The sequence below is a fragment of the Pantherophis guttatus genome, chromosome 1 (assembly GCF_059756535.1).
Source record: "Pantherophis guttatus breed Tessera chromosome 1, ASM5975653v1, whole genome shotgun sequence".
NCBI classification, from domain to species: Eukaryota; Metazoa; Chordata; class Lepidosauria; order Squamata; family Colubridae; genus Pantherophis; species Pantherophis guttatus.
Window position 1 is genome coordinate 183,864,302 of NC_142063.1, and position 26,455 is coordinate 183,890,756.

General features: G+C 39.1%; 1 protein-coding gene across 1 annotated transcript in view; it reads left to right on the top strand.

Annotated features, from left to right (window-relative positions):
• Positions 1–19,248: 19,248 nt before the first annotated feature.
• ACKR3 (atypical chemokine receptor 3) overlaps positions 19,249–26,455 on the top strand; it is a 49,526-nt gene continuing 42,319 nt past the window's right edge. Inside the window, exon 1 of the mRNA XM_087885752.1 lies at positions 19,249–19,617. The gene's annotated coding sequence lies outside the window, so the exon portion shown is untranslated. The remainder of the gene's footprint in view (positions 19,618–26,455) is intronic.

The window sequence follows — 26,455 nt, forward strand, 5'->3', positions numbered from 1 at the left end:
ACAGCCACAAAAAGCCCAAAAAACACAACTTTCACACTTTACACACACAAAATTCCACATACAATTTCGTGAGATTTTGTGTGTTTGTGTAGTTAGAGTGAAATACTACAGAAACACACTAAATCTCAGAAAGCTGCACAAATATTATTTTATTTTAATTTATTTTTATATAAAAGCAGCTAAATTTAAAACTTCCTAAACTTTAAATGGCTAGGTCTAAAAAAAGAACTAAAAAAACCCCCAATTAACTATTTTTTTTAAAGCTCCCAAAGGGGGAAAAAACTTACCCAATAGAACAGGGGTCCCCAACCTTGGCAATTTTAAGACTTGTGGACTTCAAGTCCCAGAATTCCTCAGCCAGCTTTGCTGGGAGTTGAAGTCCACAAGTGCAGATAGAGCTGCTCACCAATGAGCTTGATTGCAGGCAGGGAGAGTTGCTTGCTGATGCAATGGATTGCAGGTATTACAGCAAGCGAAGCAAGGCCAGCAGCTAAGGTAAGCAAGCTGGAGGCTGGGGGGTGGGGGGTGGAAGAAACTTTTTTTCTTTTAAATAAGTCTGACAATCCAAGCTGAGTTAACTGATTAGCAGGCAACTCAGCTGGGATCGTCAGAGCTTGGCTCGTCAGAGCCATTTAAAAGGAAAAAAAGGCTCTGATGATCGCGTGGCTCAGCTGGGCATGGGGGGCGGGGGCAGGGATTTTTGCTACCGGTTCTCCGAACTGCCCACCATCAGTGCTACCTACTCGCCCGAGCCGGTCCGAACCGGGAGCATTTCACCCCTGCCCCATATATGTGAAACTTTGCACATAACCTCAGGCCTGAGTGGCTGGGTGTGTGTATGTTGCACACTGGCCCTTAATGGACAGCCATAAAGTTGAACGGGGCTTTTTAGCTCTCTGAAATTGAGAGTAAGAATGAATCTCCAATGATACATACCCATGAGGATTTCCTAGAGCGAACATGGGTAATAACAGTCCCATTGCTTTCCAATAGCAGTTCTATATTATAATGACATTCTGGCCTTTGAGGTTTTGCTCTTGATTGATACGCATATGAATATTAAGTACTTTAATTAACAAAGTGGAGTGTGACCTTCAGTGATTTGTGAAACACCAGTAAATCAGTATTTAATTTGTCTGCCTAAAATCACTGAACAAAATATTAGGCCCTGCCTTTGGGATACAGAATTCTTTTCATTATTGGAGGATTCACTAGAAGTTTGCCTAATATAAGTCAGTCCACTATGCCCAAGTATTTCTTTTGATCACAGAATAACTGATTGTTTAAATCTTTTCAGGCATTCATACTTTCTAAGCTCCATGTCAAAATGAATGTCTACAAACATGGTTCACATTTTCTTTGGACATAGTAAAACTGAGAGTAAAACAAGGGGTTATTGATCTATGTTTGGACGTATACCTTAAATGCAAATCACTGAAGTACATTCCTGATTTAAAACCTTTCTTTAAATTTTTATTTCTGATACCCTTAACTAACATTAACATTTGATTTCATCATGTTTCCAGCAGTAATCAGTGGGGTCACTCACTACATTTACATGAATTTCTTAAAAGATCACCTCAATTCTCTGACCAAATTCTAAACAAAAACTATATTCCTTGTAACATAATGCAATGCGGTGTTCATAATGCAATGAATTAGCAATATGAATAAGAGAATGATCTTATTTCATGTATCAAATCAGACAGGTGACCTGGTTTTGCTGCAGAAAGTGCTGAAATATTTAATCACATTATCTTCCCCACACAGTATGTAATTCCTGGTTATAAATATTTGCAGATAGTAAGAAATGTTTTATCTTAGCAAGTGATTAGCACCAAAAAGATTGGACAATGCCTATTGCTATATGCTTCAAAAATATAATGAAATAAGTACAAAGTTATATGCTATCCAAAAACGGATGCCCATGTAGCATCTAGGAACCAGGAAGCTATCAATTATTGTCATGTTTAAACTAACTAAAAAGTGTGGGGGGTTTTTTGTTTTTGTTTTTTTTGCTTTAGTCTCTTTCTAAATCCACAAAATGAGGATAAGTGTCTGTCTGAAAGCCTCACTGAAATGCATTCCGAAAATCAGTATCATATACCGTATTTTTTGGAGTATAAAATGCACTGGACTATAAGACGCACCTACCTTTTTTGGTTAGGAAAACAAGAAAAAGAAATCTGCCTCTGCCTCCCAGCAATTTTGCCTCATTGCAGCAAACAGCAAACAGCCTGCTTTATTTTCATTTTCATTTTCAGTATAGCTTGATTAGCACAAGGGGAAAAAAAATCTAATCCAGCAATCTACCTCCTTGCAGCAAGCAGCAGAGGCCTGCGCAAAACAGCTGAGAGCAAAACAGCTGAGAGTCGGGAGGCCGATCTAATCAACTTGTGCTAATTAGGTTTTGCTGAAGCTGAAAGGAGCTGTTTCTTCTTGCTGCTTGCTGCAAGGAGGTAACTGCTGGGAGGCAGAGGCCAAAGGGTGGGGGCCAGTGGGTGGGTGGGGCTACATTTGGTGTATAAGATGCACCTAAATTTTCACCCCCTTTTAGAGGGGGGAAAAGGTGTGTCTTATACTCCGAAAAATACGGTAAGTGTGCTACTTTATCAACTTTGTCATCATAAAATAGGTAAGCATGCCATCCAAATTCAAGATCAAAACTTTCTGCATTCAATATTCCAGCCTTTTTACTTCCAAACCAATCACTTGTTAAAGTTAAAGCTGCTGCATCATAATATAACTGTAGGTTTGGAAGTTTAAGGCCTCCTCTTTCTGGAACATCTTGCATAATTTTCAATTTCACTCTCGGCTTTTTCTCGTTCCAGACAAACTTATTAAGTCCAGTTTGCCAAACTTTCAGTTGTTTATCACTTTTAAGCACCGGAATCATTTGAAACAAAAACAGAAATCTTGGCAAAATGTTCATCTTAACTGCTGCTATTCTTCCAAGTAAAGACAGTTGCAGCTTTTTCCAAGTCTCCATGTCTTTCTGAACCTCTCGCCACAACACCTCATAGTTATTTTGAAACAATTTCATATTTGATTCTGCAACCTGAACTCCAAGATATTTTACCTTAGGTACAATTTCAAAACCTGCCCTCCTTTCAAGCTCATGTTTACGATCTTGTGTCATATTTTTGACTATCATTTTAGTCTTTTTTGAATTCAGTCTAAAACCTGAAACTCTACCATAGTCTTGTATAATGTCGTTCATCAGGATTGTTGATTCCATTGGTTGTGATAGGGTAACCACCAGATCATCTGCAAATGCCTTTATTCTATAATCCTCTTGCCTTATCATTATACCTTTCAAAATTTTTGAGTCCCGTATTGTATTTAGCAAGACTTCCAATGTTAAAATAAATAAGAGTGGGGACAACGGACATCCCTGTCTTGTTCCTTTTTCAATTTTAAACTCTGTCGTCAAACTTCCATTAATAATAATCTGTGCTTTTTGCTCTTGATAAATTGCTGAGATCGCCTGTATAAATTGGTCCCCAAAGCCCATCTTTTTTAAAGTCTTTAGTAGAAAATTCCAATCCACTCTATCAAAGGCCTTCTCCGCATCCAAAAAAACCAGCACTGCAGAAATCTGTTTATTCTTATCAAGATATTCCAATAAGTCTATTACTTGCCTTACATTGTCCTTCATGTATCTGCCCTCAATAAATCCCGCTTGGTCCTCATGAATCACCTTTTGGATTACTGGCATCAACCTGTTGGCTAATACCTTCGCATAAATTTTATAGTCTGTGTTCAAAAGAGATATTGGTCTGTAGTTCTCTGGTTTTTTAGGACCAACTTGTTCCTTTGGTATCAAAGATATATAAGCAGTTGTCCAAGATGGGGGTATTTTACCCCCTTGTTGAATATTGCAAAATAAATCTCTAAGTTGTCCCACCATTTCAGCTTGTAAAGTTTTGTAATACACTGCAGTCAAACCATCCGTGCCAGGAGCTTTGGCTGTTTTTAGCTGTTTAATTGCTGCTGTTATCTCCTCCTCTGTTATAAGATAATTCATTCTTTCCTTTTGTTGATCAGTAATTTTTGTAACTCTCTTATCCTTTAAATATTTTTCTATAAGTCCATTCTGCACCTCTTCTTTAGCATATAGTTTAGTATAATAATCCACAAAAGCTTCTTTAATTAATTTTTGTTGAAAGATTTCTTTCCCTCCAATATCAATACTGTCAATAGTCCGTATACTTTGTTTTTTCCTCAATGTGTAGGCCAACCATCTGCCCGGTTTATTAGCATTGCAAAATGTATTATGCTTCGCGTATTGTAAGCTTGTTGCAACTTGTTCCGCCATAAGCATTTGGAATTGGTCTTTCAAAAGTTTTATAGCACTTCGTATTCTTTCATCTGTTGGGTTTTTAATAAGTAACTGTTCTTTATTCTTTATTTCCATTTCCAACTCAGATCTTTTCTTTTGTCGGAACAGTCTATGTTTAGAATTCATGTAGATAAGTACCCCTCTCATATAAGCTTTACTTGCGTCCCAAACAATTTCAACTGGGGTACCTTTATTCAAATTTATTTCAAAAAATTCTTTCAAATGCTTTTTAAGTTCTATTATATTTTTTTCATATCTAAACAAGTTCTCATTTAATCTCCAAGAACGTCTCTCAACCTTATCCATCTCGATTTCTATCCATACAGGACTATGGTCAGTCAAAGTTCTTGGAAAAATCTTTGTTCTTTTTGTCTTAACAAGTAGATCATTTGACAACAAGATAAAATCAATCCTAGAAAAGGATCTATGTCTATCAGAAAAGAAAGTGTAATCCAATTCATTTGGATTATGTATTCTCCAAACATCTTTTAGTTCCATATCTTCTTTCATATCAAAAAAGGTCTGTGGTAATCTAATTCTAGACTTTGCCAAGCTCTTTTTATCTAATTTAGAATCAATTACTCCATTCCAATCTCCCATGATTAAAATAGATCTGTAGTCCCATTGCAATATTTTAGTATGTAACATCTTGTAAAAATAATCCTGTTGTTGGTTGGGAGCATAAATTCCAATCAAAAGAATTTGACCATTTGCTGTGAGCAATTCAATTGCTACAAACCTACCATCTTGATCTGCTTCTATAACTTTTGCTGTTAATTTTTTATTTACATAAATAACCACACCATTCTTTTTCTGCGAAGTTGAAGATATATAATGTGCTCCTAGTTTTGAGTTTATCAAATATTTTTGATCTTGAGTTGTGATATGCGTTTCTTGTAAACATATTATATCATTATTAAATTCTTTCAAATATGTAAATAATTTCTTCCTTTTCTGTGCTGAATTCAACCCATTAACATTCCAAGATAAACACTTAAAGGTCATTAGCCTCTTTCTGGAGCGCAGAGCAAAATATTTGAAGTTCATCCGAGAGCTTCGATCTCGCTCCTCCCATAGCTCCACACTCTTGTAGAGTACTCTTAACCACCTTCTTGTCTTGTCTTTCCTGTTGTTGTTGTAGCTTTTGTTTAAGTAGCTTAGATTGAGCTCTAGTTATACGTTGGTCTTTAACTTCAGTCAACTGAATCAAATCCAAAATTGGAGAAGAATCCAGCAAGGGCTCACTCAGAAAACCTCCTTCTGCACCTTGCACGTTTTCTAATTCCTGCTTAGACTGTTCTTTCAATTGCCTCTCTTCACTCTCCTTAATCTCCAAAACTGTAGATGTACGTGGAGATGGTGTTCTCTCCTTAAGAATAGTACTGTAAAAGTGTTGTGCCTTCTCCACGGTATTCAACCGATATCCTTCTCCCTTATATCTAAAAATTACCCCAGCTGGTGCATCCCACCGGAAGGGTATCTGTAAATTTTTCAATTCCTTAACAAGAAAACCAAATTCTTTTCTAGCTTTCAGCATTTTAGGAGGTAATTCTTTAAAAATTACAAGCCGTGAGCCCCCCACTTGTACAGAAGTGTGAAAAGATTTTTGCAGGATATCATTTCTAATTTCTCTCTCAGTAAAGTATATGACCACATCTCTGGGCAATTGTCTTTGCCTGGCCACCCAAGAGTTCACTCTGTAAATTTTATCTATTTTATGAAATACCAAATCAGGATTAACTTGTAAAATCTTAGCCAGGGCTTCAGAGCACACTTGTCTCAAGTCCTGTCTTTCCTCCTCTCGAATTCCCCGAAGCTGTATGGCAAATTCCATCGCCCGGAATTGTATCATAACAATCTCATCTTCAATTCTCTGCATTTTATTGTCAACTTCATCAATTTTATAGTCATTGTCTTTCATCCTAACATTAACTTCTGATTTAAATTCTTCAACTTTAAAATCAACTTTCCCAATAAAATCTGCCAGGCCAGACGCCACTTCTGATATTTTTTTGGTCACCATAATTTGATTCTGTTTCACCATGTCTTTAACTTCATTAATTTCCTGCAAAAATTCCTGATGTGATTTTTGAAGTTTATCATCTATCTCCTGTTGTGATTCTTGAAATTTGTCATCCAAAGTTTTAGAAATAAATTCTTTTAAATCTGCCACATCAAATTCTTTTTTCTGAGTTTGTAACTGTTGAGCAGGGGGAAGTTGCGTTTGATGTTTATGTGTGGGGGATCCCCCCCCTGATGCCTTCCCTTCCTGCTTCTTTGAAGCCATCGTGCCACGTAAGCTAGTTTTTCTGAAGAGGGAAGTTCTTTTTCCTTTCCCTCTTCCACAGAAACTTCTAAAAAAGTCCCCCAGATTTAATCAGGTGGAACTAAAGTAAAGCAAAGTCAAATTTTAGCAAAAGAAATTTTTTCTTTAGATAGAGCAACTTTGTAGCAATTTTACAACTTTGTAGCAAAGCAGGGAGGCTTCACAAATCCACTTTCACTAGCTCGTTAACTCAAACGCTGGACGCCATATTTTTTCAAATCACTTTCACTCGCTCACTTTCTCTTTTGATTTAAAAAGTCAACAAAGCACTAATACTTGCAATTTTCAAGTTTCTGGATTCAAGTTGATATTTCCGCTGTTTGTTAAAATTAGTTCCTCTCACTTTAAAAGTTTGCTGCTGCCGGCTTGTTCTGCTGAAGGCAGAATCGTCCCACGCCGCCCGGAGTCTCCGCAGGTTGGAAGGGAGCCACACCTGTTTTCACCCCCAGAAGCAATTCCCTGGGGGGGTTACAGGGGCTCAACCTGTACCCTGCTGTCTCTGCTCCTGCAATCTTCGAGATTTCGGAGTTTTCGAGCCGCTCCTCGTTCGCGGGGCGGCTCTACAGGCGGCGGGGCTGGCGGTCTTTAAAAAGTCACCGCCGTCGCCGAAGCTCGCAAACCGGAAGTCCTTCCGGTGCTTAAAAGTGATAAACAACTGAAAGTTTGGCAAACTGGACTTAATAAGTTTGTCTGGAACGAGAAAAAGCCGAGAGTGAAATTGAAAATTATGCAAGATGTTCCAGAAAGAGGAGGCCTTAAACTTCCAAACCTACAGTTATATTATGATGCAGCAGCTTTAACTTTAACAAGTGATTGGTTTGGAAGTAAAAAGGCTGGAATATTGAACGCAGAAAGTTTTGATCTTGAATTTGGATGGCATGCTTACCTATTTTATGATGACAAAGTTGATAAAGTATTTAAAAGTCATATACTTAGAGACTCTTTGATGAGAGTTTGGAAGAAGCACCGACTCAAATGGGATTATAAAATACCGTTATGGCTGGATCTTGGTCATATCTTGTGGAATACAAATATAATGTCACTCGGGGGGTTTTTATACAAAGAGGTTCTTTTTACAGATGCGGGCAGATGGCAGCTGAAGACATTGCAGACACTGTTGGACGAAGGGATTAATTTAACCTGGTTACAATATAATCAATTACAATTGAGATGGAAAGAGGACCAAAAAACTGGTATTATGTTGCATGAGGAAGAATTGGTTAGACATATAAGAGAGAAAGGTCCAATGCATATTAAAAGGCTTTATAATGTTTTGCTAGAAAGGGATTCAGAAACTGAATTAGTTAAAGATTGTATGATTAAGTGGGCACAAAATTTTGAAGAACCAGTGATGTTGGAAACATGGGAAAAAATTTGGGTTCAGAATGTTAAATTTACACAGTCGCAGAATCTGAGGGAAAATTTTTATAAAATGTTTTATAGATGGCATTTAGATCCTAAAAAGTTGTCATGTATGTACCCTAATGTTCAGCCAAAATGTTGGAGATGTGAATGTTTGGATGCTACGTATTATCATGTTTGGTGGACCTGTAGGAAAGTTAAGGCTTTTTGGATAAAAATTTGGTGGGTCATGCAGAATGTATTGAAGAAAAAAATTCAATTTTCTCCACAACTGTTTTTATTGGGCATAGTTAAGGGTTTTACATTGGGTGAAACAAAATTGATATTGTATATGATAACAGCAGCAAGATTGTTGATAGGTAAATATTGGAAGAATGAAGTTTTGCCTACTATCGAGGAATGGACTTCGAAGATGGCCAGTTTTGCAGAGATGGCGAAGATTTCAGCATATTTAAAAGATTGTTCACAAGAGACTTATGAATGGGAATGGAAAAGGTGGATAGAATATGTTCAGAACAAATATCAAACTAGAAAGTATCAAATAGCTTTTATTTGAAAACAATGTATTAGAAATATCTTAATGTAAAGAGACAAAGAGGGAAAATTATATAGGGGGAGGGATGGGTTCAGGTATATATATCAGTGTTATTAGTTATGAGTACATAATAGGGAAGTCTGGGGGGGGAGGGTTAGGGAGGGTTAGGGAGGACGGGAAGTTTGGGGAGGGAGGTGGGGGGGTGAAAAAAGGGTGAAAATGTAATTGTAAAACTTTTGCAATAAAAAAAAAAATACGGTAAGTGTGCTGGAGCTATGAAGCACCACGTTCCATGGTTACCATCCCAGAAAAGGAATGCTTGGTATTGATTTACAATTGTACATATCTCCTGGAGAGTTTCCTCAGTAGAGGCCTTATTATGTACACATTGTTTCCACAAGGGGACATTAGTCACTTCTGTTAATCATAAAACCAGCCTTCTTCAATTAGAGATTGCAAGATATGTTTGAAATCAGCTCGTTGAATGCCCGACACTGTAGGAATTCACTACCACAATATCTCCAAGAGATGGCCATCTAGCTTCTGTTTAACATTTGCAGCAAAGACAATTTATCCCTGCAAAAGCGTATTATTTCATTGTTAAAAAACTCCTATTGCTAGGGATGTTATTCTCCCATCTTCAACTGAAATTTACTACTTTGTCTTCTGGAGCAGCTCTGAATAATTCTGCTTCATCTTTTACAAGGCAACCTTTCAGACATTTGAGAACTATTGTGTCTCAGCACAGCCATCATGTTCAAACTAATCATACTCAATGCCTCCAAATATTCCTTATGTTTTTCCTTCCAGACCTTTATAAATGTGGTTATTCTACTTTAGGTATGTTTCAGATTGCTAATGTCTTTCTTAAAAATGATGGCTAGAACTGGACCTGGAATTGAAATATATCATTGGGTATCATTGCAAAGTTGCTTGGAGTGTGGAACTATTATTCCATTCACTACCTGCCATATCCAGGCATTACAATGTTCCTCCAAATTATCTGTGAATGACTATAATTCTGAGAAAATCTACAACTGAAGTTTTAGACCCAATAATCTAAAAAGATTTGGTTTAGCTGGGCCTTTCTGATCCTACACAACTGTTTACTGTTGAGGCTTCTTTCCTAAACAATTTTGAATGGCAATGAACTCTTATAAAACAATTATACTATAAATAGGTTACTCTAAAAATTTTCTTAGCTAAGCGCAGTAACTGCTGATGACAGAATTTCATGCTCACTCAGGATCCTCCTTTATGGTGTTCTGTCACAGTCCATTGCCTTTTCAGATAAATTATGTCAGTGACAGAAGATTATGAAGGTAGCAATGACATCCAAAGGTCACACTTTTATTTAGAGGGCAAAGACTGTGATGGGGAGAATGTATTAAAAGTAGGATCATCTATGATAATTAGTTACATAGGAAAGATTTCTAATTATGCTGAAGGCATTAAGAAATTCTGAAAAATGATTTGCCTGTTCTTTTCCGTTTGTCCTTCTAGAAAGAGATGCTGAAGATTGCTTGTCTTTGCCTTACAGCAATATCAAGATAATTAAAAGAAGTGACTGAATTATCATTTGGATTTGGCTCCTGCGCAAAGATAAATGAAACATGAGGATAAATAGTAGCTTATTTTCAAAAATTTCATCTCTCTTCTTCAGAACCAATTATTTGTAGTAGCAACACTTGTAATATCTAGTTTCCTTTTCAGAATTCAATTTAAGCCTTTTATAAGATATAGAATTCACAGCTTTTACCTGCAAAGTATGTGCTTTACTTTTTGTGGAACTGAAATATTCCAAATGCTCTCTCACATCTATGGAGTGTAAGGGGTTGCTTGCAAATTCTCACTCAACCCAAATCAAAGCTCTCTACCTTTTAATACTGGAGAAACAAACATGCAGCATCTTCCTTTGTACATCATGACAACTGGCTAAATGCTCAGTGGGACCATTTCCAGATTACATCTTCTATCTGCTTTGGAGAAAACTGCAACTAGAATGAATGGTATTTTTCTTTCCAGTTGGGACACTGGAAAGGTGGTAGGCGAGTCTAGGACAACTCACCACAGCTACCTCATCATGGCCACCCCACTGCAGTCCCCCACACTCTGGACGCTCTGCACCATTCCCCGGTCGCTTCTCCCCCAATTTGCCATGGGATTACTTGCCCTGGTCGACTCGCCACGCAGAACAATTCGCCATGCAGACAACTCGTCAAATGCCAGTGGCAAGGGAGAACATCCTCCTCTGCTCTCTCCCTCCTCTGAAAAGTTTATCTCTGGCCCTTTCTCATTAGCATAGAGGGGGAAGAGGAGGTGTGTGTGTCTGCGTTGTTGTCCCTCATTTCTTGCCCAGGTGTATATAAAAACAGAGTATTCTCTAAGGGGAAGGGGGTCCCTACACCCTTTCCTCCCTCCCCCCCCCTTTTAACCACTGGATCTCTTCAATTTTAAATTTGCCCAGCTCTTCTGAAAAGTTCTTTCTTGTTGGGGTGGGGAAAAGTTCCATTCGAAGACTAATTTGCTTATCTTCCAAGTTCTGAATCTTCTGGTGGTGTCCCATCCAAGGACTAATCTGTTTAGCTTCCATGTCCTGGATCTCCTGGTGGTGTTGCATCCAAGGACCTGGAAGCTAAGCACCTTTGTTGCTTGCTACTCTTAGCACTGATTCTATATTGGTGTTACACAAACATGAACCTTAATTTTCTAGAACAGGAATACATAATTGGCAGCCTAACAAAGCTTGGTGTGTAACCTACAAGTTTCCTCCAAAACGAATTATGAATCTGATAGAAAGAAAACATAACAAAATGTTTTCTGAATTTTTGTTTTACAGTAATTAAATTTCCTCCTTCTTCTGGTTTCTGCCACCACTCCTGAAAAATATTGTACACTTCTGTTAGAAGTTTGCCCTTTTATGGTATAGTATAGTTTATTGAATAGCCCGAAGGCCTTTTCAAACAAAACAGAAAAGAAAAAGGGAAAAAGATAAACAGTTACAAAAATAGCAATCTAAAAATATATGATAGATGACATTAAAATTTTACAATATCAAATTTCAATAGCTAAGTTGCCAAGACTAGATAACCCAAATAGGATAGCTCCTCTCTAACTGAGCTCATCTTCCTTACAATCGATAAAATGTTTTTTGATATAACTGGCTCGTATTGCTGTCATTCTTTTAAGGTATCGAGTGATCGCTCTTACCAGGGGAGGAGAGTCAGCCCTCAACAGAAATGCTAATTTTTGGGTTATATTCCAGTGGGGAAATTTATTTATAATTCGGGACAGATATTGTTTTCTTACTTCTTGATAGAGACTACATTCGAATATTATATGCGCCGTGTCCTCCACGACATTTACCCCACATATGCATATTCTTTTGTCATACGGGATTTTCCGATAGCGGCCGAATCTAACGTTGGTATCTAGAAGTTCGAATCTAAACTTAACAAATAACTGTCTCTCCACTGATGGCATTTCTAAATGTAAATACTTTTCCAGAGTGAAAGTTGTTTTAACTGCTGTCAGCAGTTTAAGGGAATGATTAGTTGAAAGGGTTGCCATGTCCATTTGCCCATGTATATCTTTAATCCGTTGTTTAACTTGATTCAGTGTGTCACACAACGGGAACCCTACGCCATATCGGTTCAATATTTCTGACAGCCGGGTTAGCCAGGAATACCTTTGAGGATTTGAAATCTGCTGTTCCTCTAGACATATTTTAGGGAGTCTTTATGATGGTAGGATCAACCGTTCATCTATTACTTAGAATCACAGGACTGGAGGGGACATTGGAAATTTAATTTAACCCCATGCTCAAGGCAGGAGACCTAATTCATCAGACAAATGGCTTTTCTTGAAGACTTCCAGCAATGGAGCACCCACAACTCTGGGAGGCAATACATTCGATTGATTTATTCTCACTATCAGGAAATCAGAATTTCATCATTTGCTGCAAACTAAGGCCTGAATATTTATGGATTTTGAAATGAATTGATACATCCCATTGAAGTTGAAAGCCTCTATGACAAGAAGTAACAGATGGAAGCTTAACAAAGAGAGATCCAACCTAGAATTAAGGAGGAATTTCCTGTCAGTGAGAACAATTAATCAGTGGAACAGCCTGCCTCCAGAAATTGTGGGTGCTCCATCACCAGAATTTTTTTTTAAAACTTTTTATTTATTTTTAAAACATAAAACAACATCTTTTTAGAGCAAGAGTTTGGCCCGGTATAACATAGGTATAAATTCCCAATTTCATCCATTAACATCTTAAGACAAACAAAAAATAACCAAAAAAAAAAAAAAAAACCCCAAATCTAAACCCAATTTTTATCATTCAATCTAGCATCTTGTTCTAACATTTAAGTTTCTGTTATGTAGTCACCCTAACTCTTAAACTTCAAATCCAAACAGCACTTTATAGTATTCATTTATCATTTTAACAATCAGTATTTCATGTATTTTCTGTTTCAAAGACCCAAATCAAGTCAATGTTTCTTTTAGAACACATCTAATAACCAATATAAAATATTTCATTCCTCTCTGAAAGACATTTTAAAGTCAATATCCGTTCTTCAAAAGTATCTCTTTCATTCCTCCTAAGTTTATTTTTAGCTGGATTGCAGTTTAACAGGCCGGGCTGGCTTAGAAAATGAATTTTAATTGGGTGTTTGTTGTTTTTAATATAAGGGCCAAATTTTTAATATATTTTAAACTGTTTTTAAATTGTGTGGGTATATGTTGTTTTAATATGGCTGTACACCACCCTGAGTCCTTCGGGAGAAGGGCGGTATAAAAATTTAATAAATAATAATAATAATAATTAGCTAGTTTCCAGAAATGCTTTCCTTCACTCCTAACCTTATTTATTGGCTGGATCACAGTTAGTTTTAACTGCTTCCAACATTTTCCCCTTCACTCCTCCTAGGTTTATTTTTTGCTGGATAACAGCTTTTCAGTTGTTTTCCGGGGATGCTTCCCTCCACTCCTAACCTTATATTTAACAAATTCACAATTTAATTTTAATCATCTCATTCCCAAAATCATACTTCTTTAGCAATTTAAAATAGTAATACATTTTGAAATATATCTTCTCTCCTACTCTCTCCCGAATTATTAATTCTCCCATTTCCTATTTGTTTTTCACTTTTCTCTATAAAACATTTTAAACCATTTATAGGCCAATTCACCATAGTTATAGAATCTATAAACAAATTTTATTATTATTCAAGAATTCATTCCCATTCTCTTATTTGCTATAGAAAAACAACATTTTAAACAACTTTCAAATCCATTTTCTATAACCATTAAAACACTTATTAGTATTTTTTAAAGAATTCTTTCAAAGTATTCACATTTTTTCTATTAATAACGTTTCTCACTTTAAAAATGAGCATGTATAAGTAGTTCTTAACAATATTCAAAGCTTCATTCACATTTTCTTATTTTCTATAAAGAATAATATTTTTAACCGTTTTAAAGAGAGTTTTCTGTAATTGTTAAATCTAGCAGTTATTCTTATTAGTAATCAAAGATTCATTCATAATCTTCATATTTCTTATAGCTTACAGCATTTTAAACCATGATTAATAAAAAAAAATTTTTAAGAAATTTCTTTCAAAGTATCCACATTTTTCTATAATAATATTCCTCGCTTTAGAAATCATCATCTATAAATAGTTCTTTGTAATATTCAGATATCTACATTTCCTTACTTTCTATAAAACAACAATATTTTTAGCCATTTTGGGGAAAAAAAAGTTTTCTATAATTATTAAATCTATCAACAATTCTTATTAATACTCAGAAATTTAATTCCAAAAGCAGATAGTAGGTATTATCGTCCTTTAAAGGGTCTTCTCTTCTTGTTGTTAATTATTTTAAATTTTTAGCCCAAATAATTCGTAGCCGCTGTTAGGGCCAGGGCATTGTTAGTCCCAAATATTTGAAAGCTGTTCCCGCCTGGGCTAATCCTACTCACCCGGCATTCAAACAGCTTGCTCCTGCGTCTCCTCCTGCACTTCGCTTGTCCTGGCTGCTGCGGCTTTGGGGCAGCCGCCATGCTGCCTCTCCCACCGCCACCGGCGTAGAGGGTTATCCTCCGGCCTCGAGGAACCTGCTCATTCCTCTTGGCCGTCCGAGGAGGTCCCTCTTTATCCCCTGTCCCTACAGGACAGGGGAGGTCCGCAGACCTATTGGCGGGGGCTTGATGGACGGGATTTTCGCGGGGCTCCAAAGAGCCCCATTTCCACGTCTGAATCTCCAGAGATCATCAACCAACGCAACCAATGCTGTTTCCGTGCTGTGCCCGGGCCTGAAACCCGACTGGAACGGATCTAGATAGGATGTTTCCTCCAGGAATTGCGGAAACTGTCGCGCGACCACACTCTCAACAACCTTCGCCATGAAGCGAAGGCTGGAGACAGGACTGTAGTTGGCCAATATTGCCGGATCCAGGGACGGCTTCTTGAGGAGAGGCCTCACCACCGCCTCTTTCAAGGCGGCGGGGAAGTGACCCTCACTCAATGAAGCGTTGATAACACCCTGGAGCCAGCCTCGTGTAACCTCCCGGGAGGCCAGTACCAACCAGGAGGGACACGGGTCCAGTAAACATGTGGCCGCACTAAGTCTCCCCAAAATCCTGTTCACATCATCGGGAGTCACAGCATCAAACTCCTCCCAGATAACATTCTCAAGACTATTCCTCATCACCCTGCCCTGATCTACCCAGTCAGAGTCCAAATCCCCCTGGATATGAGCGATTTTGTCATATAGGTATTGTCTGAAATCCTCCGCCCTGCCTTCCAAGGGATCCTCCCGCGCTCCCAGATGGAGCAGGAGCGGGTTACCCTGAACAGGGTGGCCGGACGATTCCCTGATGACGCAATAGAGGCGGAAAAGTAATTAAACTTTGCCATCTTCATCGCCACTAGGTAGGTCTTAATATGCGACCTTACCAGTATTCGGTCAGATTCAGCGCGACTGGCCCTCCAACCGCTCTCTAGGCGTCTTTTCCGGCATTTCATCTCCCTCAGCTCCTCGGTAAACCAAGGGGCCACGAGGGATCGACACCGCGTCAGAGGCCGCAAAGGCACGACTCGATCCAAGGCCCCACCAGCTGCCCGATCCCAGGCAGCTACCAGGTCCTCAGCCGAGTCGTGTGCCAGATCTTCAGGAATTGGCCCAAGCTCCGTCTGGAACCTATCAGGATCCATCAGGCGCCTGGGGCGGACCCATCTAATTGGGTCCGCCTCCCTGCGGCGGGGTGTAAGGTTCGAAGGTCCAAACGAAGGAGTGAGTGATCTGACCATGACAAGGGTTTCATGTCTATATCCCCTATAGTAAGACCACTCAACCACTGGCCAGAGACAAAAATCAGGTCCAGCGTGTGTCCCCCCCTGTGAGTAGGGCCATGAACTAACTGGGTCAGGTCCATGGCCGTCATGGAAGCCATGAACTCCCGAGCCATCTCCGAAGTTTCACCAACGGACGGCAAGTTGAAATCACCCATGACCATAAGCCTGGATGTATCAACTGCCACCGTGGCTATCACGTCGAGTAGCTCGGGCAGGGCCGTTGCCACGCAGCAGGGAGCCAGGTAAGCAGCAAGCCCATCTGAACCCCATGACCCCATCTCACAAAGAGAGACTCACATCCGGCAATCTGTGGCACAGTGGTCTCCCTCGGACCAAGACCTTCTTTAATAATAACCGCCACCCCCCCTCCCCTCCCCTGGGCCCTCGGCTGATGGAATGCTCTGAAGCCTGGTGGGCACATCTCAACCAGAGGGACCCCTCCCTCCGGGCCCAACCAGGTCTCCGTAATACCTGCCAGGTCCCCTCCCCCCTCTTGACTAAGATCGTAAATGAGGGGGGGCTTATTTACCACGTACCTGGCGTTGCACAGCATCAGCCGGAGGCCCAGGTCCTGAATAACTGTGCCACCTAGTATCCGAGAGGAGCCTTGAGGACCGGGGCGCACAATCGCTCTCAAGTAGCGAGTGCGCACCCCTGACACAAGATAAGGTCCTCTGCTCTCACCATATCTGCCCCTCCCATCCACCGTGCTGATGATATCCCCAATCCCTCGTCCTGCGCCCTCCAGACCATTACCCTGTGCCGGGCTGGGCCCTGACCTAGGTGGATTACCCCCCACCCATCCCCTTTGGTCACCCTCCCAGTTCCCCTTAAAAAATTATTAAAAACCCTAATTAAAAAACCCCTCAATCCCCGCTTTAAAACATGCCACCTCTCAGGGCTCCAAAGCCCGTCCTTAAGGTAGGCCTTTGATAAAGTGGAAAGCCATCGCCGCAAGAGGGGGGCATCTCGCAGCGCGAGCAAATCTGCCAAGGTATAAGCCATACAAGTATGATGAGATGGAAAAGGGGAACCCTGGATGTCAGCGATATTTAAGGATAGTCATTGAGGTGAGAGGTGGCAAAAAAGGCTGGCCAGGATGAAGCTGGGGCCCCTTCACTCTCTCACAGTGATGGGGCGACCAGATCAGATAGTTGCAGTGCAGGCGGATGGCCACAGCCATTCTCTCACAGCGGCTGGATGTCAAAGGCCAACAATAGTCACTCTCTCCCTGCAGATGGAACAGCAGTCCTAACTGTTGTTGTTCCTAACGTGTTCCCAACTCTAGATCAAACATTTAGGAAAATGAAACTACCTTTCAACTTGCAGATCATTTTGAGGGGATGAAGTATTCCAAATTTAGTACAGGGTAATTTTTTTTTCTTTACAGTTTTGGATCATAGTAACATTTTGTTTTCTTGCATTGCTGCCATAACATTCTCAAAGGTTCCAGTAATTCTTTGCCAAAGCAATTTGAGCCATGCCCATTCCACCCAGCTGTTTCATTCACAATTTTTTTTCTTTCTCACTCACATACACCGTTAATAGGCCAAAACAGAACATAATGAAGGTTACTAATTACAAAGTCAAAGTATAGGAAGAAGATAAGTATCTAAAAAATAAATCTAGAGTTCTCTTTTCAAGCACAAATGACCAGGCTCAAATATCATATTATGTAGACACCTAGCTCTCTAGAGAAATCTTACTGGTTGAAAAGTGAAAGGAAACAGAAGAGGACAACCTGTAGTAAGGTAGATAGATTTAATTATAGCAGTAAAGATATATCATTGGTACATTACTGGGGCACTTGAAGGCAAGCTTGTGGACAAATCATGGAGAAGATCTAGATACAGGTAGTCCTTGACTTATGCCCACAACTGAGTGCATTATTTATATTGCTGAGAAATTTGTTAAGTGAGTTTGCCCCATTTTATGACTTTTCTTGCTACATTTGTTAAGTGAATCACTGCAGTTATTAAGTTAGTAACATGGTTGGTAAGTGAATCTGACTTCCCCATTGACTGTGCTTGTCATAAACTTGTAAAATGTGATCACATGACCCCAGGACACCTCATCTGTCATAAATATGAACCAGTTGTCAAGCATCTGAATGTAAATCACATGATCATGGAGATGCTGCAATGGTCATGAGTATGAAAAATAGTCATGACACTTTTTTCAGTGCCATTGTAACTTTGAAAGGTCACTAAATGAACTGTTGTAAATCAAGGACTACCTGTAGTGCTAAGAGTTGACACTAACTTGACTATATAATCATCCAACTGTGTTATTTATAATTTGACACAGTAAAAATCTACTTAGTGATTTGTAGCAGGGAAAAGCTACTGGAGAAGGGCTAACTAAAGCTTTTTGTCTGTTAATAAAACAAAACATTGGAATACAAAATGCATGCTTTGAAAAGGAGGAGAAAAATGGGAAATGAGAGGGATAGAAAGTTGGATAACCAAACTGAGGGAGGACATGCAAGATTAAGAATGAATTAGTTAATTATTTGTAAGGCAAAGCATTATGTGAAGCACAGAATGATTGAAGTGTTTGAGTGACAAGGAGAGAACTTCTGCCTGTTCTCACTCCATGTTCTTAGTATCTTTCTAAAACATGTATCCTGCAGGAATTTTTTGTTAGCTTTTTCTTCCTTTTTTGAACCAGTTGGAAAGGAATGGCAAAACTGGATGGGCAGTGTTCTTTCTGCTCATTACTATCCATAGGTGGATGCACCAGCCAGGAAGGTGTGAAGAGCAAGCAGGAAGAGGGAGGTCATCAGGGGAAATCAAGTTCTCCAAGACCGGCTCATGGAAAGATTGAGTGAAAGCAGCGGACTGATCAGGACCTCTGATAAGATCAGTTTGGACAAAACACCGAACTAAAGTGGGACCAAGTTGGAGGAAGGCCTAAAATCCAAAATAGGGTTTCTAAAGTGGTAAATTGTTTCCTGGCGATTTATAATGGAAGTCAACTGCTTTAAGATTCCAACCCAGAAAAGCCTTTGATGGGAGGGGAAAAAATAAGCCGAAGAAATGCACAATAGCTTTCCTTAAATGATCCGTATTAAAACAGTCAGTAAGACATCAGTCACCAGCCTCAATTCTGTGGCAGGAAAGGACCCAGTAACAGGGACTGCAAACTTGTCCCATCCAACTCTGTTAACTCTGATGCTGACCTGCTTTTCTGTAGACTCCAGTGATGGCTGCCTCTGCGAGGATAACCGAAGCAGGGTGCAAGCCTCGGTAGTCCCTAGCGAGTTGCACCCGGGCCTAGAGGCGCAACGTCCCGGGGCACAGTGAGGCTCTGCAACCGCGCACTTCAGAGCGGGCAGGCCGGGGCATGGAAGAGCCCTGCGGAGAGGTGATCCGGGATCCTTGGAAGCTTTGGGAAAGTTTAGCTGGGATTTTCCTATCCAGGGGACAGGATGTAGGTGATCGTGGCCCGCACGTAGATATCAGGGGAAAACGCAATTCGCCGCTTCGGCGCTGTTCAGTACAAGCTCCTGGGCGGCGGCAGCAGGAGGAGCTGATTAGCTGAGCTGCCATCTACAGGCGCCTCTTCGAAGCGAGTCCTATATAACTGGCGGGGGGAGCGGGTCAAAGGAGGCAGTCGCTTGCCAAACCGCCCGCGAGAGGAGAAGCAACTCTCTGCGCTCGAAAGGAAGGGAAAAAGCGACCTCGCGGTAAGACAATTGTTCGGCTCTCCAGGGCAAGAAGCGTGCTGGCTCAGCCAAAGGGCCGGGGCGGCGAAGTAGGGCGAAGCTGCGCCAACCGTCTCGGCGGAGGGGGGCAGAGGCTCAAGGCTTTGGGCGGGCGAGCGAACAAAAGCCTCCCAGGAGGCCAGCTTTCATGGCTGCTTTTGTATCTGGGGAGGAGAGGTCAACTTTTCGCCGGATCCACTTTCGTGGTCTTTTGTAAGTGTTGGACGCGACCCATTTCAGAGTCCAGTCTTGGTCACCACTGTCGGGAGGAAGAAGTCCCGTTTCCGGAAAGAGACCCCCCCTCTTAGCCCTTAAGCCCCCATTCTTCCATAAGGTTCCCGTGACAGTAGAAGCGGCGCCTTTGCTTGTCCCGGGGCGAATGCCATGACTTGCTCAAATATCCAGACTTGTCTGAATCGTCCTTTTCAAGAGATCTTATTAATTCATTTACTCTTCATTTAGCTCTACAGACAACTTATGGGCACATTTATTGCTTTTCAAGTTCTTTCTGTCGTCTTTCAGTATCTTAAACCACCTATTCCTTACTCAGACCAACCGCAATTCTGCAGCCTGATCCCATGTAAATTACAGCACTTGCGTTAATTCAGACTTTATAGTGCTGTGGAATGCAAGCATGCTTTTGGAGTTACGATTTCAGCGGGGTGCACTGTTAAATGAATGATCCTATAACTCTTGTTAGAATAGGATTTACTTAAGTACCATTGCATTTGGCCAGGCTTCCCAGCTTCATTGCTAAGCCCACATATTGAGGAATCGTGCACATTAAATGCACTAAAACTTTTGACCAAGTTTTTTTGACCAAGCTTTCTTGAATTGTCACTGGATGTTAAATAAAGGAATCTGATAGAGAAGGCAGCCATAACAAATATCTTTCGATTCTTTGTGCAAATTTGGCCTGTTCCAGGCACTTTCTTAACAGCAGTTATGTCAGTGATCAATAGTTTAGTCAAATTGCAGGAAATCAGCTCCACCAATCCTGAAATCCCAGGCAGTACTGCCAAGAAGTACGGTACTACTAAAGATGGTGGAGTTGATGTCAAACCAAACATACATTTAAACTTGACAAGTGAGGAGCCGCCTATGCCTTTCAATATTGCTTAAGAGAACCCCCAATATCTATCTACCAAAAAAGATGATCCAGATTTGCATGGTCACCTGTTGGGACAGGTACTCCTTGCTGACAAAGCATTCAATCATATCAGGAGTAGAAAGAGCAATAAACAGTTTCCCATGCAATCTGGAGCAGTAATTTGAATTGTAAAGTTACTCTGTTAGTTGTTAAAAGCAGAATAATGACAATTTTTAAAGGGAATAGAGCAGCTCATTAAAGGGTTTATGGTATGTTGAAACTATTTGGGGATATTCCCCAAAATATTTTATTCTACAAAATTACAAGGGTTAGTTATGGGAATGTTGGGTTTCTTTAATAGTATGGATGCAGTTGCTAAGTTTGTAGAACAAGTGATTTGTACAAGAAGAAAGTTACCCAGAGCAATGTTCCTCTCTGCTGAACTTGCTATCAGCAGATATTCTGAGTTACTGATCTCTGGAACAGCCTTTTTTTCTGTGGAAAAAGAGGGAGTTCATTCATACACAGCATACTTCAAATGCTTCTGTTAGCCTTCTGAGCTACAATTAATAAGCTATATAAAAATGAAATGCATTAAAAATGTCACATGATTTTCATAATAGTTTTTCTTCTACAAGCTAATATATAGTTTTAAACCATCAGGATATTAATTATAGTTAATGACAAAGAATGGAGGAGCACCACTATTTTAAAACATTAATGCCATTTATTAATAGCAGGAAGCACTGCCTATAAATATTTTATAATATTGTCTTAATGGTATCATTTGGGACTCAGCTCTCTTGTTATTTTCATTTGCAGAACCAAAATCTGGATGCAGTTAGTTTGATTGCTTTGAGAGCAAAAAGTGTTGAAACTAACTTCAGAGGTTCATAGTTAATACTTTGGCTTTGTGCATGCTTGTTTATTTAGAAGATACTGAGCAGTTCTCTGGCTTGCTGTTTAGCTAAGTTGTTTGTGTTTGCAGCATGGTAGAATTCTCAAAGAGACTTAATATGATGCAGGGTGTGCTGGACTATATTTTGTAATCTCCTTTGTGAGACTTTTTTCCAAGATGATTCATTAGTGCAACCTCTGGGTGCAAAAGCAAATGATGCTATGATTACTTTTGATTTCTCCACAATTATCATACAATAAACCCAGTGCTGCTTCTCTGCTAAAATATTATTGCTTTTAATTCAAAGGTACAAAAAGAGCAGATAAACCAGGATATTTCAAAATTATTATCTTATGTTTAAAAAAATGATTTTGTGATAGTGAATTGAACAGATCCACTCTGTTTATGATATATTCTGAAATTTCAAATATTAAAAATATTACTGAAAACCAGTCAAAATTAAATGGCAGTTAAAATTCATTTATGGCATTAATTGAACAAAGTGTGCCCAACTCTGCATATTTAAAACCAGTGATACTTAATGTTTACTTTGACAGAACTCATATCATTTACATCACCTCTTGACCAATATTTTTGTCCTGCTTTTCTCATTATATCTTTCTTCTTCCATCAGTTAAGAATTTGGAGCAATTTAAAAGCTTCTGTATTCCTATAATAACAAAAGCTATCCCAATTGCATTTTGAGTTAGGAGCTGTCCCAATACCATTTTGAAAGATTATTTTTATGTGCCAAATACTGGACTATCTAATTACTGTTATTGCATCAACAAATATTTTGTGAGGCATTTGTCAAGCATGTCCCATATGAAATATTTGTGTGTGCAGTCAATTGAGCTAGATATATCTCTGCATTTAGTACAGAATGCAGAAATAATGGTATGTATATTCCTTTCTGAAATGCAGCATTTTGCATAACATTGAAAATGAATAATGTTTAGAATGAAGTTTGAAGTTGTCAGGATAAAGTTCTGTAATCTAAAAAGAATATTCCAGAAGTATTTTAAATTCGTTAGTCAGATATTATCTGATCAGGCCATCCCTACCCTTTAATAACATGTTAAGATGACAAGGTGAGTTATGTATACAATTTGGTGAGGGCAGTAGCCTCTAGGCCAGAGGTCGGCAACCTTAAACACTCAGAGTCACAAAGGTCCTAACCAGAAGCCTCCCATTCAATTCTGGAGCCTACCGGAAGTCTGGTTCCCCCCACCATAGAGTCTCCTCCTAGTGCGGCGTTCTTTTTCCTCTACCTGTCCTAACCGAAAGTCTTATCAATTGTGGAGCCGACTGGTGACAGGGAGCCGTAGAAGAGGGATTGAAAGATTGGGCGAACCGGTGGCGGGAGGTTCTGCCCACCCGCCTGGATGCTGCACATGTGCAGAAGCGTCACACACACACATGCGCAAACCAGTAGCGATGGGTTTTGAAACCTGGCCCTGCTCAGTAGTATAATGGCTGCCAGAATACTGTAACCCCTGGGAATAATGATAGCTCAGAAACCCACATTTACACTCAGAAAAGAGCTATCTAAAATCAAAGACAAAATACAGAAGGAAGACAACAGCAACATAGTATACAAAACCAATTGCAACGATTGCAAGCAATTCTATATGGGACAAGCAGGAAGGCAGTTGAAAACAAGGGTTCATGAACATCAACTAGCAGTTAAACGGCATGACTAAAAATCTCTGATCTCAAACAATATTGATAATAAAGACACTAGTTTAATTGATAGAAAAGATACTAGTGGGAAGGAACAAAAATAATTGACCATGCTAACACCTGCCACACACATGAATTTATTGAAACCTGGTATTCTACCAAAGGAGCAATTAACAAGCATATTGATCTAGATCAACAGATGAATGTATAAGAAACCAGACCATTCGAACAACCAATCAACAAGAGAACCAGTCAGCTGCTCAGAATTTAAATATCGCTCCAAACAATCAAATGACCAACTGACCACACTGGCACACAAGACATTTATAAATTAAGGAGAATAGGACAAGAAAATCCTGTTGATTATGTTACCTAGTCGGTAATGAAATGTTCAGAAACTAAATTAAAACAAGCTTGGAGTGCAAACCACTGCCAAAATCAGTAGTATAATCTATCTCTATAGAAAAAGAAGAGGGAAAGAAACAGGTAAGGTAGAAAATAACATTATGAGCCAGCAAGGATTGATGTGTGAAGAGAAGAGAATCAAGGAAGATGAAAAAAATAGGTATGTAACTTTCTTTAAGGGACACAGTGGATAAGACATTGAGCTTGTTGATCAGAAGGTCAGCAGTTCAGAGGTTCGAATCCCTAGCGCCATGTAACGGAGTGAGCTCCCGTTACTTGTCCCAGGTTCTGCCAATCTAGCAGTTTGAAAGCACGTAAAAAATGCAAGTTAAAAAATAGGGACCACTTTGGTGGGAAGATAACAGCACTCCGTGCACCTTCAGTGTTTAGTCATGCTTCACATGACCACAGAGACATCTTCCGACAGTGCTGGCTCTTTGGCTTAGAAACGGAGATGAGCCCTTAGAGCCGGAAACAACTAGCACGCATGTGCAGGGGAACCTTTACCTTTACCTAACTTTCTTTAGAGATCCTGACATGATAATTCAGCAACCTGACTTTTCGGCTATTCAGCTCTTTCGTTCCTTTAAAAGCAACCATACACCAGCACCTTCTATCATTTTCTCCCAACTTTCTTTTTAAAAAGGAACTTGGACACAGAAAAGAAAATAGATCAGGCCTCACTGCCCCAGCCAAATACCCAGCTCTGATTACTTGAACAATCCCGGACAATAACCAGACTAGAATTCTGCTTCCGTAATGACTGTCCCTGATCTCACATGTTGATAGCTAATCCCCCTGACAATCAGAATATCATTTTTCTGGCTGTGGACATTTTTCACTGGCATGCAAACCAGATTTGTAGATTTAAATGTTCAAGTATGTCTTAAATTAAAGCAGGCTAGGCAACACAGGGAGATGTAGTGGTAATGTGAACCTCCCAGTCCCCCAGGAGTTGCATTGCATTCTGTTTAGCTGGATCACTGACTTTTTCTTTTTTCTTTTTCTTTTTTTTTTTTTTTTTGCTGTTTTTGAGATGAGCCCAAACCAGTTTATATTCCCATCTTTCAAAGGTTTCTCTTCTCCAGTGATGAGAAGAGAGGCACATAGTTTACTAAAACATAGAAATTCATTGAATTATTGATTTCACTGAGTGTTGCTCCTGCTGGCACTGTTGATCAGCCTGAGGTCTTTTCCGAACACATTTGTTCAGAAAAACATTCTGAAGAACATTCATTCTGCAGTTCTCTTATATTAGGAGGAATGAGATGCTTTTAAAGAACACTTCAAGTGTAATGATCTGTTGATTCCACATTAAACCAAGTTAAGTGTTAATGTGCTTGATTAAATTGGATGATTTCTTTTCAGTTTCTATTTCAATTGTGATAACAACCTAGTACTGCCAGTTGCACTAAATCAGTTTGTGCAAATCAAAGGAAAAATGATAAATCAAACAAATATGCATCCATATTCCATTTTAAATATTAAATTAGATTTAAAATAAATATTTAAATATTAAATTAGATTTAAAATAAATAGAATATCAAAGGGAAAAAAGAGTACTTACAAATACTAAAAGCATAGAATATGAGGAAATCAAACCTTGGGATGTAACTTTTAAGATAACCAAAAATATTAACATCTATGTAGAATATTTTTTGTCTAGTGTAATAAAATTAACTGAATTCCCCCCTCTATGCCTTTCATTTCCCCAGATGTTAAAGCTGTATACAAGCAAGTAGAATAATAGAATTGTAAGGGTCAATTTAGGTCAACTAAATCTACTACCTGTTCAATGCAGGAATTAATGTTTTTCTTAACATTCAACTGGAATGTGCTGAACTCTATTGAGTGTCCTGCCCTTTGAGATGATAGAGAACAGACCTGGGCCATTTCTTTCTTGTGTTTATAATATGCCTATAATCTTTTATAGATTATAACATGTCTTTTCAAGGCTAAATATGCCCAACTCCTTCAATCTTTATTTGTGGGACTTAATTTCTAATCACTTGATAATCTTTAATTGGTCTTTTTTTTTACAATTGCTATTGTAAAGCTAGATATCTCCTATTCACTATACATGTATGTTTTATTTATTTCTTAAATGAACAACCCTATATTCATCTTTGTTAAATTTCATTTTGGTGTTCTCAAGCTATTGCTCTACCCTATCAAGATAGTTTTGTATTTTACTTCTTTTATCTAGGATATGGATTGTCCATGGAATGTACTGTTATGTGTAAGATTGATAAACATTCTTCTAACCTAAGCCATTAATAAAATTATTTGATAAGTAGAGGCTCCAGAGTGTGGTACCCTGATCAATGCCTTCTTTTAGTGTGATGAGGAACTATTGATGAGCATTCTTTGGATATGATTTTTGAGCCAGTAATATATTTACTTTGTTTTTATGCCATTCAATGCATAGATAATTAGATTGTTGATAGGAATGTCATGGGATCCTTTATGAAATGTGTATTATGTCAGCAGCATTCCTATAATCTATCAAATAAGTTTCTTGCTTTTTAGTAAAGAGGTAAATTTAGTCTGATAAGACTTTTCTTGAGAAATCCATTCCAACCTCTAATAATTACAGCATTAAGTTAGATCATTTTCTATTTGAACAGAAAAATAACACTTTTTTAGACATATGTGTTCTTCAAGTTTTCCTTTAAAAAAGCATTGTTTCTCCTGGAACCTTCAGATGTATACAATTATTAGTTCTTTTTTTACTAGAGAAAGAG